We start from the raw sequence: 15,721 nt of genomic DNA on the forward strand, positions 1-15,721 counted from the left end.
TGTCTTGGTCATGGGTTTGGAATCTAATCTCTTTTATAACCCAGTATGTTAGGAGGACTGAACTGAAAAGGCCTACAAGGAGAATGTGCTTTAATGAATAAGCCTATTTTCAGTACAAAAGCATTATACCAAAACAAAGATTACAAAATAACATCATTAAAATTAATTCTCTGAACATCACAAACTTCCAAGAAGGCAGTCCTTGCCACCACCTTAGAAGTTAAGCTATTGGAACTATGAAGTCTATTATTTCTTTCCCTCCTGATGTACCATAGGCTTGAAGCAAAAAGACACTGCAACTGCTTTGAATTTTTATACAATGTGTTCATCCAATTACACAAGTCGCAAATTGTTACAATTTCCTGAAGCTTGCTGATACCCCAACCTAATATCACTCCCAACCATCTCCAGTAGCTTTGAGAAAACTGACAAGTAAAAAAAACATAGTCTATCAAATCAAAATTAGCTTGACATAGAGTACATCTAACAACCAGACATACCCTTATTCTTTGCAAATTACACATTATAGGTAATCTATCCAATAACATTAGAACAACTGTAGTGGACCATCTAGGCCGAGCCTTCCCCCAACACAATTTAAACCATTCCACCTTTGTATCAGTATGTCAAATAATATTCCATGCAGATTTGAAAGAAAACTTCCCTTTATCCCATAACAAAAGATCCTCCACAACTTTAATAACCACACTCTATAGAAACTCTTGGAACTCATTTTGCAGAATCTGAAAATTCCAATTTCCATTTAAAATAAGTGAGCTGACCTTAGCATCTCTATGGAGTTGCATACTTCTAGCCATTCTGTGGCCAAACATAGCACCAAACAACCGTCCATTACACCAAGGATCCTTGAACATATCAGTTTGTTATCCATTTCTAATTCGAAACTGAATATTCTGCTGCATCACATCCCTAACAGCAACCATTGATTTCCATATACGGGAGCTAGTCTGTCGGGCAATAACATTCTAGTAATTAACATTTAGAGCATACTTGAACTTAAACCAAGAGATCCACAATTTGTCTTTGCTATTTAAATAGTCTGAGGCTAACACACATCTAGTAGACATTTGCAGATCAGAGAGCTTCCTAATCCCCAAACCCCCTTCAGCTTTTGGTTTGGTAACATTGTACCATTTGAGAAGATGCGTCTTCTTCACATTGTTGGTACTTCCCTACAGAAAATCTCTACATTTCTGCTGAATTTGATTGATAGTTGCCACTGGGATATCATATACACTACACCAGTATTGAAAAATGGGAGTAATTATAGCTCAAATCAGTTCCAGTCTACCTAATAAGGAGAGGTGCATGGTACTCCAGCAAACAATCTTATTAGAAATTTTATCCACCGGGTCCTTACACTGAGATTTGTTTAAACCATGTGGACACAGAGGCAATCCAAGATATTTAATGGGAAAAATATGTTCTGCACATTTCAGGACCTGTAACAACACTTGTTTTCTTCTCACAGCTCTAGAGAATAACACTCTACTCTTCCCATGGTTAATTTGAAGCCCTGTAATATCTTCAAATCTTCTAAAAATACCTTCAAGGACAGTTGCATCATGGATTGAAGCTTTACAAGCAAAAATAAGGGCATCTGCAAAGAATATATGGCTTATAAGGTTCTGAAACTTTGCTACAGATTTCAACACCACCAGATCTTTTCTTTGAACTACTTCATTCACCAATGTAGAGAATATTTTAGAAACTAATGAAAATAGCAAGGGAAATAATGGACATCCCTGTCTCAATCCTCTCTTTGACTGAAAGAATCCTCCAGGTGAGCCATTTAACAAAATAGAGTGCCTTGAGGATTGAAAAATTACTTATATTAATCTTATCCAACTCTCCCCAAAACCATACTTCTTTAGAGCTGTCAATAAAACTTCCCAAGAAACTGAATCGTAAGGTTTCCTAATATCAATCTTTAATGCCATAGCAGGATTTCTGGGTGTTGAAGTCCCTCACCAATTCATGAGCCATGATAATTGCCTCTTGGATTTTTCTTCCTTGCATAAAGGCACATTGCTCCAATCTAACCAACTTTGGTAAAACCACTTCCAATCTATTTGCCATAATTTTGGTAATAATCTTATAAACCAAGTTGCAGAGTGTTATTGGCCTAAAATCTCCCAATTTAACAGCATCCCCCACCTTTGGAATAAATGTAATGAAGGAACAACTAACCCAAACAGGCATATTCTTGAATTCTAAAAAGTGTTGAACAGTTGTAACAACTTCTTTATCCAACACAGCCCAAAAAGTTTGGTAGAACCTGGCAGGAAACCAATTAAGACTAGGTGCCTTATCTGGATTGAAACTCATCACAACCTCCTTAACTTCAGCATATGTAACTAGACCTTCTAAAAGGTCCATATTAGTAGAATTCAAGATATGCCTAGGTATTACATCACCCATAACTTCAGTAGTGTGTATGGAGAATAGTTCTCTATAGTAGTCCACAAACCAACCACTAATCACCTTTGGATCCCTTAAAACCTCCCCTTCCTCATTCTCAATCTTGGTAATAGTATTGAAGTTTCTATGTTGTTTTAGTTTTTGGTGAAGTAAGATGTACATCTATCATTATCTCTTAGCCAAACAAGTCTAGCTTTCTGAGCCACCAAAATTTCTTGATCAACCAAAGCAGCTTTATAATCTTCTCTAGCCTAGTGCTTTTTATCAAGTAACACATCAGAGGTGTGACGGCCCTAGTTTTTCAAGCCAGTGCATCATGTGATGAACCAAAGATTGACCCGATAACGGAACCGAATACGGAATCGAAAACAGAAAATAAGACTCTAAAAAGTCAAATTGACCTTCCATGAGGTCGTGAAACTTAATGAGAACTGATGCGGAACCAAAAGATAAAAAATATGACAAATAAGCCCCTAGGGACAAAATTGTAATTTTATAAAAATATGAATTTGGGTGCCACTGAGCACACTGCTAGAAATATAACAAAAAAATAATCAAGATGGACTCAATAATCACATGATTCGGAGTTCGGACGAAGGAGAAACAGTATGACGAAGAAAAACGAGCACTTAAGGCTAAAAGGGTAAACTAGTAATTTTTGAGGAAGATCTGACTGCAACTGAGCACACCATTGGAAAGACGGTGAAAAATTAGTTAAGTTCAAAAAAAATTTCACTAAATTTGGAGTCCGGACGAAGGAGAATGAGCGAAAATAAGAATCGACGTCACGACTTTGGGACAAGCACCCAAGAGAATCCCCACGAACATCCTGACATACTGGGGGAAAAAAAAAAAGGCTCAGCCAGAACTGAGAGCCAAAACGATGTCCAAAACGACTTTTTCTTGAAAAATATAAAGAAGAAACCCCCCCTAAAATCGAGTTTTCTACCCGATCATGTAAAAGAAAATGAAAAACTCACTATGAAATACCTAAAATGCCCCTAGATCAAAAGAGGTCAAGAGGGCCAAAAAGAACTGCTACAGTAATTGTCCACATCTGAGAGCAGAAACGGGCTATCAAACGAATTTTTCTAGAAAAACACAAAGAAGAAACCCCTCCCAAAATCGAGTTTTCCACCCGGCCACCTAACGTCTATATTCTAAATGAATCTATAGGATCACTCCTAAGCTACATTTGAACATCAAAACACAAATCACAATTTTGATGCAATTTAACCAACATTGGAACTTCCAATACAATGCATAAAGCATGATTTCTCAAAGTTAATATCTTGAAACTCAAAATGGGAAACCAATTAAGGAACAATAAGTTACGATATCATCTAGTTATCAACTTGAAATGAAAAGTGAAATTAAACAAGGTGGATACTTGGATATGATACCGGATCAGACCGACACTATAGTTACTTTAGGGTTACTAGCCCATGGGTAACCTCCCTATGCGCACACTAGACTATAGAGGGATAATCCCCCATACTAGAACTATGTCCTAGCCGTAGTTAAATAACGACATCCCCAAGTTTCCAAAATCAATAAGTTGTGCAACAATGTATATATCAGCATGTATATACAAGATAATCAACTATCTACCACACATAACCAAATTTGGAAACTTACACAATACATGCTTTAAGTCCACAACTATTATGGCATGACAAATGTCGAATCTTCAGCGTACGATTCGTTACATGCTATAACAATATATTTCAACATTGAAAACATAAACTCATGAATCTAATCCAAGTCCAAAATCATGATTTAAACATATAACCAATGTCAAACACATGATTAAATCATCAGCGCTATAGAAACGGAAATTAATTAAATAAACTAGTTAATTTCTCTAAGTTTCAAATCTCAATCAAATGACCCCTAATTAATAGATGTTAAAAAACATTGCATGGTCATCACATGCATCCATTCAAAATCTTAATTAGGCCAATGGAACAACAAAGTAGAATTTAATTAAATCATGATAATTAAATCTCTTACTTCTAAAGCAAGTTCAAATAATCCCAAATTAATATGTGCTAATGGAACCTTTAAATCAATTTTAATTAATTCTTTTAATTAAAATCTATAAAACTCAATTAAGCCAATGGAATCTTTAAATCGATTTTAATTAATTCTTTAAATTAAAATCTTTAGATTTTCAAACTCATCCAAATGCTCCAAAATTAAAGTATGTTAAAGAGCATGCCAAGACTTAATTTAATAGCATATCATAAGTTAATTTCATACAATGTATGACCATGGGAATTAATCTTTCACAAAAGAAAAATATTAAATAAAAGTTACAATTCTTATTCAAATGACCCAAATTTAATATATGTCAACAACCATACCAAGGTCAAATTTACTAGCATACTAAACTTTAATTCTAAGTTATACACATCATTGAGAATTAACTCCTATATGAAGAAAATAATTAAATTAAATTATAGGATTAATACAAAACATGCATACAAGTTGTATACGCTTATAAAATTATCAATATAACATAAATAAAAGCCTAAGACATCCCTTACCTCAATTTGAGATGAAAATCTCAAAAGCCACCAAAATGAAACCGCTCCGAATCCGACGAAACTTCGGGGTTTTATCGGGGACAACACGGTGAACATTAAAATCCAAAGAGGACCTACCAAAATCCTAACTTGACCTCAAACCCGAACTCAAAAATGGCCAAAAATGGGTTCTAATAAGGGGGAAATATACGCATAGTCAAGACAAACATAAAACACAAAGGCACTATGACTTTTTAACAAGGGGAGGAAGTCCAAAAGAAGAGAGAGAAGGTGGCAACCCCTTGGCTATCATAGAATCCGGCTAAGAGAGGGAGGAAGAAGGTGAAAAAGTGATTTTTCACTTTAAGGCATTTTATTTCTAGTAAAACACTAAAAGTGTATCGAAAGGGCCCCACTGGGTTCAGAAAAGTGGAATTCGAGCAGACGCACTCAAATGGCGAAACTCTGTGAATAAAAAAGAACCAAAATGGGAAAATATTAACAACGGAAGAAACAACATTGAAAACTGAGTCCCGAGCAGAGAGATATACCCCGAACAAGTTTGGCGACAACTAGGGCCAGAAACCCTGAAGCTAAGGGAAAATGACCAGGAGACAATTCTAAAAGTACACAACTTGATAAAAAGTGAAAATGAATCCTATATGAGGATCCAGGCTCAAAACAAGGCATTTTTATAATAACTTTCCTTAATTGCACAATGGCCCCTCTAAAAAGTGAAAACTGCACTAATGACCCAGAATGAAAATATCTTCCAAAAATATTTTCTTAAAAACCCTTGAAATAAAATATCTTCAAAAGATATTTACGAAAAACAATCCAAGAAAAGAAAAAGATTCTGAGAAACTATGCATCCATGCCCCTATGGACACTTGGAGCAACCAGATCGAGTACTTTACTGCAAAAGTAAAGATACATATTTCATGAAAACCACTTAGAATGAAGATACGTGAAGTCAAAAACCAACTCCGAACACAAAAAGTAAGGTTATGCCAACAAAGTGACAAATGGGGAAAAGACAAAATAGGAAAAAGGACGAAAAATGAATAGTGTCAAAAAAAATGAAAATGTGGAAATGAGTCTTAGAAATCATTCCAGAGCACCCGAGACGATACTAAGTGACGAGAAACTGAACTCATAAAGGAAAAGATCAACAGAAAAAAAATATCCATGAAAATCTGAGAAAAAAGGAAAGGAAGGAAAATGATCGGGTCATTACAACCTACCCTTCTTAAAGGGATTTCATCCTCGAAATCAGGAATAGACAAAAGAGAACCGAGCAAGATCAAACCAAAAGACAAACCATAAGGTGCTAAAGGACAACTCCGAAAGCCTAAAGGTCACCCGAAAGAACGCAAAAACCCAGAACTAGGTTACACTTCCCAAACTAATCGGCATATTAACTCAAAGTCAATCACTGAAAGAATCCCTAAGACAATGACAAGTCAAATCATGACAGATGGCTAAGAATTATATGGTAGTACAAACAATGATTAGAACCTGCCCACACTTACTCGCTAGTAAGGTAGTATGAGAGTATAAGGCAATAGTTCATAACATGTCCCCAATAGATCAACTCAGAAAGAAACTTTTTGATATAAATGACAGAATAGGGAAAAGACGAAATAACGCATAGTGTCCAAAAACGAAAAATGCGAAAATGACTCGGTCCTCAAAGGAAGTTGTCAATTCACATGAAAGAGTCTCAGAAACCAATTCTGAGCACTCGAGATGACACTAAACGACGAAAAACCATCCACAGAAAAGAAAAGACAACGAAAAAAATTTATCCGCAAAATTTGAGAAAAAAGGGAAAAGGAAGAAAATGACCGAGTCATTACATCAAGAAAATGATCATGCAAATCAAAACAACTCTAGAATCCTTTTTGAGTGAACCGACATCAAATATGTTGCTATCTTAGCCAACTAAAGAAATGATCACATCCTTACCCTCAAACTAGCACAAAAATCTAGTACCGATCATCAAGATAAAGAGTGAACCTTCTATTAAAACTTTATTGATCTAGGTGCGCTTATTCTTTTCACTTGATTTATTTATTTTTTTATTATTATTAATTTTTTTTTTTTAAATAATCCTAAGGATCAAAGATGGAAGCATAGTGCAATGTGTTGATCTATTAAGCTTTCTAGCGATCCATGAGGTCGAGCATTAGGTCAATGACTCCCAAACCAGACGGCTTTAGGGCACTAGGTGTTCAAATACCCCTAAGACTTACAAGCTCAAATCAACTAGGCTACAAATCAAAACAACCTTCATCTAATCATTTCCCAATTCTCACCTTTTGGGAGAAGTCCTCACTTTTTTTTATTTCTTTTGCAACTTTTTTTTTTTATTTTTTATTTTTTATTATTTTTTTTTTAATAGACAAGTTCAATTATTAACCTAGAGTTTGGGCCCTCCACCTTTTGGCGCGAGAAGTTCAGTGCTTGATGAGGCTAGAATCCCGACTACTCAATGAAATGGGTTTGTTATTCACTTTGTCAAGATGAAAGCTTTCAATGCACTACTAGCCCAATTGGGATATAACCAATTCAATAATAAAAAAAGCATGTACCTCACAAATGAACGCTAGTGTGCGCCTATGCTAGTGTAGAATCCTAGAGTGAATCTCAAAACAATCACAAAATTAGGATGATGTGGACGACAAATGCAAGCAAGATATCAATCTTTTGAAAAATTTACTCCTAAATGGCATTCACAAGGCATACAAGAAGTATTGGACTCTCAAGTCAAGCAATTTTTAAATTTTAAACAATATAGCCCTTAAAAGATCAAAATCATAGCTAACATCAATCTCAAATCTCAATCATGCATTTAAAATCTCAAACTTATGTAGAATGCAACAAAGTCACCTTACCCCCAAACTTAAACCGCACATTATCCTCAATATGCAATGAGAACAATGAAAAAGATGGAAAGAGTATACCGTGGTAGTGAAAGACATGAAGCCCGGCAATGATCCAATAAAAAGAGGATCTCCCCCAAACTTGGAATCACCAACCTATTTGAATAACCACACTAACAAACTCACATCAAATATCAAATGGGATAAGAATAATCAAATCATGCATTCTAAGATAATATAGCACAATATGAAAGAGAAATATGAGATTAAGCCTAATATAAATCATAAAGTATACATGACTACACAAAAGGGCACAATAGTGAATTTTTTTATATTTGTCATTTAATGAAAACAAGTATATACAAAATGCAAGAAAAACAAATAATAAAATGCATAAACAAAATAAAAGAAAAATAAAAATAACAAAGGCAAAATGCAATGAAAGAATATGTACAATACAAGAAATGAAAAACAAAAAGTAAGAAAGGATGCAAGAACAAAATAATGAAAAATAAAAATAAAAATAAAAACTCTTTTTATTATTATTTTTTTAGACATAACACCTATGAACACACGCACAAAAATAAAACAAGTAGACATGTAAGAAATAAAAATGCAAGGAAATAAGGGATGCAAATTTTTTTTTTTTTTTTTGAAAGTATATACAATGAAACAAAATACAAGAAATATGCACAATGATTGCTAAGTTTAACGTCTCTAGCAAGACGGAATGCCACTTTGAAAAATTGTTTTTTTTTTCTATTTTTTTTTTTAATTTTCTAGAAAAAATAAATTTTTACACAGACAAAGATAAAAAGGCAAGTAAATAAAAATAGAAGAAGTAAAAATGTAAGGAAATAAAGAATGCAATTTTTTTTTTTTTTTTTCCAAACAGAAAAGTAACTAAATAAAATAAAATAAAATAATAAAAGTAAAAGAAAATGAAAAAATAAAATAAAATAAAAATAGAAAGAAGAAAAAGTCAAAAAACCAAAGGGGTAAAGCTATGATCGACCTAAGCATGATTGATCTAAACTCGATCGATCGAAGATGTGAAAACCTATAGACAAGCTCGATCGATACATAGAGAGGTGAAAAATGCAGAGCTCTAAAAAAATTTCTAAGTATAGAATGAAGATCGATCTGAGGAAAATCTCGATTGATCTTCGAACACTCAGATCGATCTGAAATGAAATTCTCTCGATACACAGAGAGCTGATTTCTGCAGAGAATTGACTGCAGAGAGGTTCGATCGATCGTATGGACACTTGTAATCGATCGAACTGGCACCAAATGCCTAATTTTAAGATGAAAGTGTAGAACATCATATAGTAAGCCCCAATGATGGTAACAAGAATAGGGATTGAAAAATGGATAAAAGAATGTACCCAAGAACAAAAAATAAAAAGAAATGAGAGAGGAATAGAGTTGTAAAACTCTACAAATACTAGGGTTTAACGTCTCTAACAAGACGTTAGGTCAACTCACTAATCAAAAGAATAAAAAACCGGATATGAAACATCCTTATTGATCATCTTTTCACTTTCTCATTTAATGTCCCACTTACAACAATGAAATCATCCTCTAAAAGAATGACTTGAAAAGAAATGAAAGAGATGATATTATTCCTTTTATCCACGGTCTTGAAAACAAAATCAATCATGGTTGGTCTTGCCTCTTTGTTGTGTTCTTGAAACACATTCAAATGATCATTCACTTTTATAATTGGTGAGGCATTGTCTTTCAAAGACTCATTTGGAATATCAAGAAACACCTTCTCTTCATCCTTTTCCTCTTCCTCAAAAATCAACATCTCATCACCTTCCAAGTTAGCTAAGGAGTCTATTAGAGAGTTCACTTCATTTTTGGAGTTTTCAAGGTCAAAACTATAATTTTTATACATTTCAAAAAGGCATGTCTCAAGAGGGTCTTTGGAGATAAAAGAAGGAAGGCTCTCTTTAATAAGTTCCTCCTCATCCTCTCCTACCTCTATAGTGGTCAACGTCTCCTCAGTCTCTAGAGTAGCAATGGTCGGGATAAAATCATGATCAAAACAAAGAAAGTTTTCATTAATCATGTTATGCTCTATTGGATTAGCCACTAACTAACTTGCCACTTCCCCCTCTATACAAGATAGAGTGCTAGGCATTAGCTCACTTGTTTCATTTTCCTCTTCACTTTCATCATCCTCATCTATATACATTGAAGTTCTTGCCATTTTTTCATTTGCCTCTTCCTCCTCCTCTTGACGAGAAAGAGTACTTGCAATTTGCTCAACTTGAGCTTCAAGCTTGGCTAAAGTTTGAGAATGAGAATTAATAAGTGGAGTTTGTGAAATATGCACATCAAGTAAAGCTAACACTTTTTCTTCAAATCCGGGTGAGTACCTAAAAGGTTGTGGATTTGGTTCTTCATAAAATGGTGGGGGAGGGTAATAGTCACAAGGAGGATCATAAGAGTGATCAAGTCCATGATAAAATGATGTATGTTGAACATTAGACTCAATCTTATAAGGATTTAAATATGATGGAGGGGCATAAGGTGAAGGGATGTAATTTCCCAACAAACTTGGATCAAACAATTCCTTCATTCAAAATTAAAATCCAAATGCAAGAAAAAATTTTGGCCTCCACACGGGCTGATGCTTGGACAAAAATTAAAGCAATGAAATTAGCCTCAACAAGGGCTATCACAAACATGCAAAGAAGTGAAACAATTAAATGACGAGATTTTCAAGAAATGCTCACAAAGGTCCTTAAGCAACTTGAAATTCCAATGCTAGCTTCAAGCTCCAATGATTGCTTTAAGATCCAATGTTTGCCTTCCTTGTAGTCAAATACCTAATTGACAAATAATAATGAGAACAAGAGAAAAGAATATACAATACAATACAAAATAAAATAAAAATAGAAGCAATCAAATGAACACTATTGTCTAGTTTAATTTCAACAAAACCGTTAATCCCCGATAACGGCGCCAAAATTTGACGAGCCTTTTTCTAATGCGTTTACAAAATGAGACTTTTTAATGCGAGAGGTCGCTTCGCAAGGTCAAAATAAGATTGTGGTTTAAGAAACCTTTCTAGTCAAATGTACATTTATAAAAACCAATGCTACAACTAATGAAGTATAGCGAGTAGGGATCGTCCACAGAGATTATATGTGTTGGAATTTAACTTCGATTCTAATGTGTACCAATTGATTGCAAAGAGAGAGACTGGTTTGGTTGATTACACTAAGGTGCAATAAAATTAAAATATAAGTAAAGTAAACTAGTGAGAGATATGGATTTAAGAGATATGAAGAGAGGTCTTAGGGTGTTGGAATCACCACTAAGATCATGTAATTAACCACTTGCTTTCCATTAATGGGGAATACATTGTTGTAAACAAAATGTGACTACCAATTGCAATATTAAGCATGGACCATCAAATTCATGTATGAATTATCGACCTAACCAATAAATAAACTAAGTGTAGAGCAACCCATCAAATCTAAGTATAACCCATCAAACTAGTCACAATTGTAGCACACATCAATATCGAGAATCATGGAATGTATAATAATAAGCCATGGAATATCAAATCAAGTATAGATTGTCTACCTACCTACAAGCATGAATTAAATTGTGGAACAACCCATCAAGCATAAGAATAATCCATTAAATTAATTGACAAACCCATTCAATGAAAACCCATGCTTAGCCATCACTAAATCCTTAATTAATCACACATAGACATGCAACCAACATAGAGAATCTAGTGTAGAGATCAATTCCCAAATAATCATACATAAGACAACATATAATTAAATCAACAATCACAAGGCTAAGCACTAATCACAACAATATATATATATAAATCCCCAAAAATAGAAATACAATGGTTTAGATTACATAAGACTTATGACTCATCCAAGACCTAAGTGTAGATCTCGCCAATAATGGAGGAGGTGGATATGGTCATGAAACCCTCAAGGGCAAGCTCCAAACATGGCTCAATCTTTTTCTTCTTCTTCTTTGAAGCTCTAGAGAGAGAGAGAGAGTGAATGGATCTAGAGATGTGTTCTTGAGATGTGCCTCCACTTCCCTCTTCTCTTCTAACCCTAATCTCTAATTTTCTAGAGAGATAAAGCTACAACCATATAGAAATTACAATGTGAAAATATATATCTCTTTGCAAAAATGGTTGAATCCCTCTTATATACAAGGCTTTGAGAGCCTAAATATGTGAGAACTCAGCCCTAGGATCTTCCCTTTCAAGCTCTGCCCGAGTTGGTTCGAAATGAGCTTCAGATCTGCATTTTAATAACTTTCGCGAATAGTTCGATCGATCAGACTTTTCTTCGATCAATCAGGGTTCGATTGATCTTGGTGTGATCGATCTGGAATTCGATTGATTAGGGTTTGATCGATCAGACTTGGCAGATTTTCACCATCAGCCTTCTTGTGCTCCAGATCAGCCTCCATTTGCTCCAGATTCTCACAAAGACTTAGTTTGACTCCAAAAAGACCTTAAGAAGCCATTTTTAGCTCGTTTTAACTTTATTAACCTGAAAAGGGAAATAACACGAAATTAATCTAAAATAGGAAAATAAGATAGATAAAGGTCCTAGAACACTCAAGCTTAAGGGGTTTAAAAGCGCATTTTTCAGTGCTCATCTGGCATGATGTCCAAGTATTCCACTATTTAATTTCGCATTAAATTCCAAGTTGACAACCAATGTTTAATTGTGACTTGTGATTTTGGTTAGTGGCGATGTGATGTTGTTAAGCACATTAATAATGTTGTTGCATTGTTATAGAATCAATTAAGTTAGCTTAAGATGATTCCTTAGAATACCTTGAACATAGACGTTAAGTGGAATGCTCCCTTGTATTCGTCTATATTGATCTTGCAATGACATTGAAACTTTAGGGTATACGTATATGCTTTTTCCTATGAGTAACTTGATTACTCACCCTAGTTGTGTGGGTTATTTTACAAGTAAGGAGACAATGTTCTCGGATGCTCATCATCCTTAGAGGCTTATGAGCACTTTGGAACATTTTTGCTTATGGACATGCACTTGTTTAGCATGCTTATTTTTGGATGTTATATATTTTGTATACCATGGATGTATGGTATTTTGTAAGCTAAGATAGCTTCTTGACATATAATGTGTATTTAAGTATACTTTTGAAGCTTATTTTGTATGTATAACATGAGGCCAAGGGTCACTAAACTTCAAGTTATATGTATGCTTTCAAAATACAAGTTTTACCTTTATAGCCTAATTGTGAAAATGGAGGTTTGAAAGATCAATTTTTGTAAATGGATTGAAATGAGGCCGTAGGCCATTGTAGCGCGTTTAAAACAACATTTTACGTTTGCAGGTATGCTTACATTTCATAAAACTCTTAAATTGAAAATTTTGAACCATTTATGGAATGATTTATGGAAATTATACAAAAATTCATGCATGGGAGTAAGTTTCAAGTTTCTCCTTGTTTTAGCATGTTGTTTTTCCTTGAATTAAGTTAGAAAACGTTTTCAAACTCATTTTGGATCAATTGGATTGCATAAATGCCTCAAGGTTGGACCGAGGTTAGCTTTTCATTTTCAGCAACAACTTTTAAATTGCAACAGTAGAGGCGTTGGTCGGCTAACGAGCATCGTCGGTCGGCTGCCACGTGCTCGAGGAGCATTCTAGTAGCCATTTTAGGATATTCATCATTTTGGTCAGTTGATGATTGGGGTTCGGCCGACTGATGGTTGAGTTTCGACCGGCTGATGGTTGTATTTCAGAAGATCGATCCTCCCAAGAACCAAATTCTTTGTCTTTTCCTTCGACAGTCTTGTTGCACCGAATTTATAGAACCATAACTCTTTCATCCCTAATCCGATTTGGGTCATTCTTGAGTTTAAATTCAAGAGCTTGAATTTAGATTTCCAATGGCACCAACCACACCTCAAAACTTCACCTATAGTGAGAGTTATTTTAGTTTTGGTGAGATAGGTTCGTGGTATCTCTTAAACGGAGAATGCCACTTTGTTTTATTTTATATCTTTTCTGTCCGGACTCTGAATCAGGTGATTCTTGAGCCCAACTTCATTCATTTTTTATTGTCTTTCCAAAGGCATACGAGGTGGCATCTATTTCAGTTTGAAATGACCATTTTACCCTTGGTTCATTTCTTTCCGAGTTTGACATTCTTGCCTCATTTGCTTAGGTCATTTGAGTTCAATGGCTTCATAGGGATTAATCTTGATGCCTTAGGGATGACACACATCTCTAGAGGTCACTTTCCATATTTTGCTTCCGCATTTCGGATCCGTTATCAGATCATCTTTTGGTCATCACTGACGTACCAGGTTTATAAAACTTGGGCCATTACAGTGGATACTTAGACATCACGCCGGATTAGACTGACACCATAGTTACTTTAAGGTGACTAGCCTATGGGTAACCTACCTATGTGCGCATTAGACTATAGGCAGACAATCCCTCGTACTAGAACCATGTCCTAACCGTAGTTATATAACAACATCCCCAAGTTTCCAAAATCAGCAAGTTGTGCAACAACGTGTATATCAGCATGTATATACAAGATAATCAAATATTTACCATGCATAACCAAATTTGGAAACTCACACAATACATACTTTAAGTCCATAACTATTATGGCGTGACAAATGTCGAATCTTCAGTGTGCGATTCGTTACACGCTATAACAATATATTTCAACATTGAAAACATAAACTCATAAATCTAATACAAGTCCAAAATCATGATTTAAACATATAACCAATGTGAAACACATGATTAAATCACTAACGCTATAGAAACGGAAATTAATTAAATAAACTAGTTAATTTCTCTAAATTTCATATCTCAATCAAATGAGCCCTAATTAACACATGTTAAACAACATTGCATGGTCATCACATGCAACCATTCAAAATCTTAGTTAGGCCAATGGAATAACAAAGTAGAATATAAATTAAATCATGATAATTAAATCTCTTACTTCTAAAGCAACTTCAAATGTCCCAAATTAATATATGCAAGTAAACAAGTCCTAGTCATTTCAAATACCAAGTTTAAAACTCAATTAAGCCAATGGAACCTTTAAATTGATTTTAATTAATTCTTTTAATTAAAATCTCTAGATTTTCAAACTCATCCAAATGCTCCAAAATTAAAGTATGTTAAAGAGCATGCCAAGACTTAATTTAATAGCATATCACAAGTTAATTTCATGCAAGGTACGACCATGGGAATTAATCTTTCACAAGAGAAAAATATTAAATAAAAGTTATAATTCTTATTCAAATGACCCAAATTTAATATATGTCAACAACCATACCAAGTCTAAATTTACTAGCATGCTATACTTTAATTCTAAGTTATACACATCCTTGAGAATTAAATCCTATACAAAGAAAACAATTAAATTAAATTATAGGATTAATACAAAACATGCATACAAGTTGTATAAGCTTATAAAATCATCAATATAACATAAATAAAAGCCTAAGACATCTCCTACCTCAATTTGAGATGAAAATCTCAAAAGCCACCAAAATGAAACCGTTCTGAATCCGACAAAACTTCGGGGTTTTGTCGAGGACAACATGGTGAACATTAAACTCCAAAGAGGACCTACCAAAATCATAACTTGACCTCAAACCCGAACTTAAAAATGGCCAAAAATGGGTTTTAATAAGGGGGAAAGATGCGCGTTGTCAAGACAAACATAAAACACAAAGACACTACGACTTTTTAATAAGGGGAGGAAGTCCAAAAGACGATAGAAAAGGTGGTAGCCCCTTGGCTGCCATGGAATCTAGCCAAGAGAGGGAGGAAGGAGGTGAAAAAGTGATTT

Source organism: Cornus florida, unplaced genomic scaffold (assembly GCF_030987335.1).
Source record: "Cornus florida cultivar Cherokee Brave unplaced genomic scaffold, ASM3098733v1 CherokeeBrave_3.0.0_Hap2_Chr09, whole genome shotgun sequence".
NCBI lineage: Eukaryota > Viridiplantae > Streptophyta > Magnoliopsida > Cornales > Cornaceae > Cornus > Cornus florida.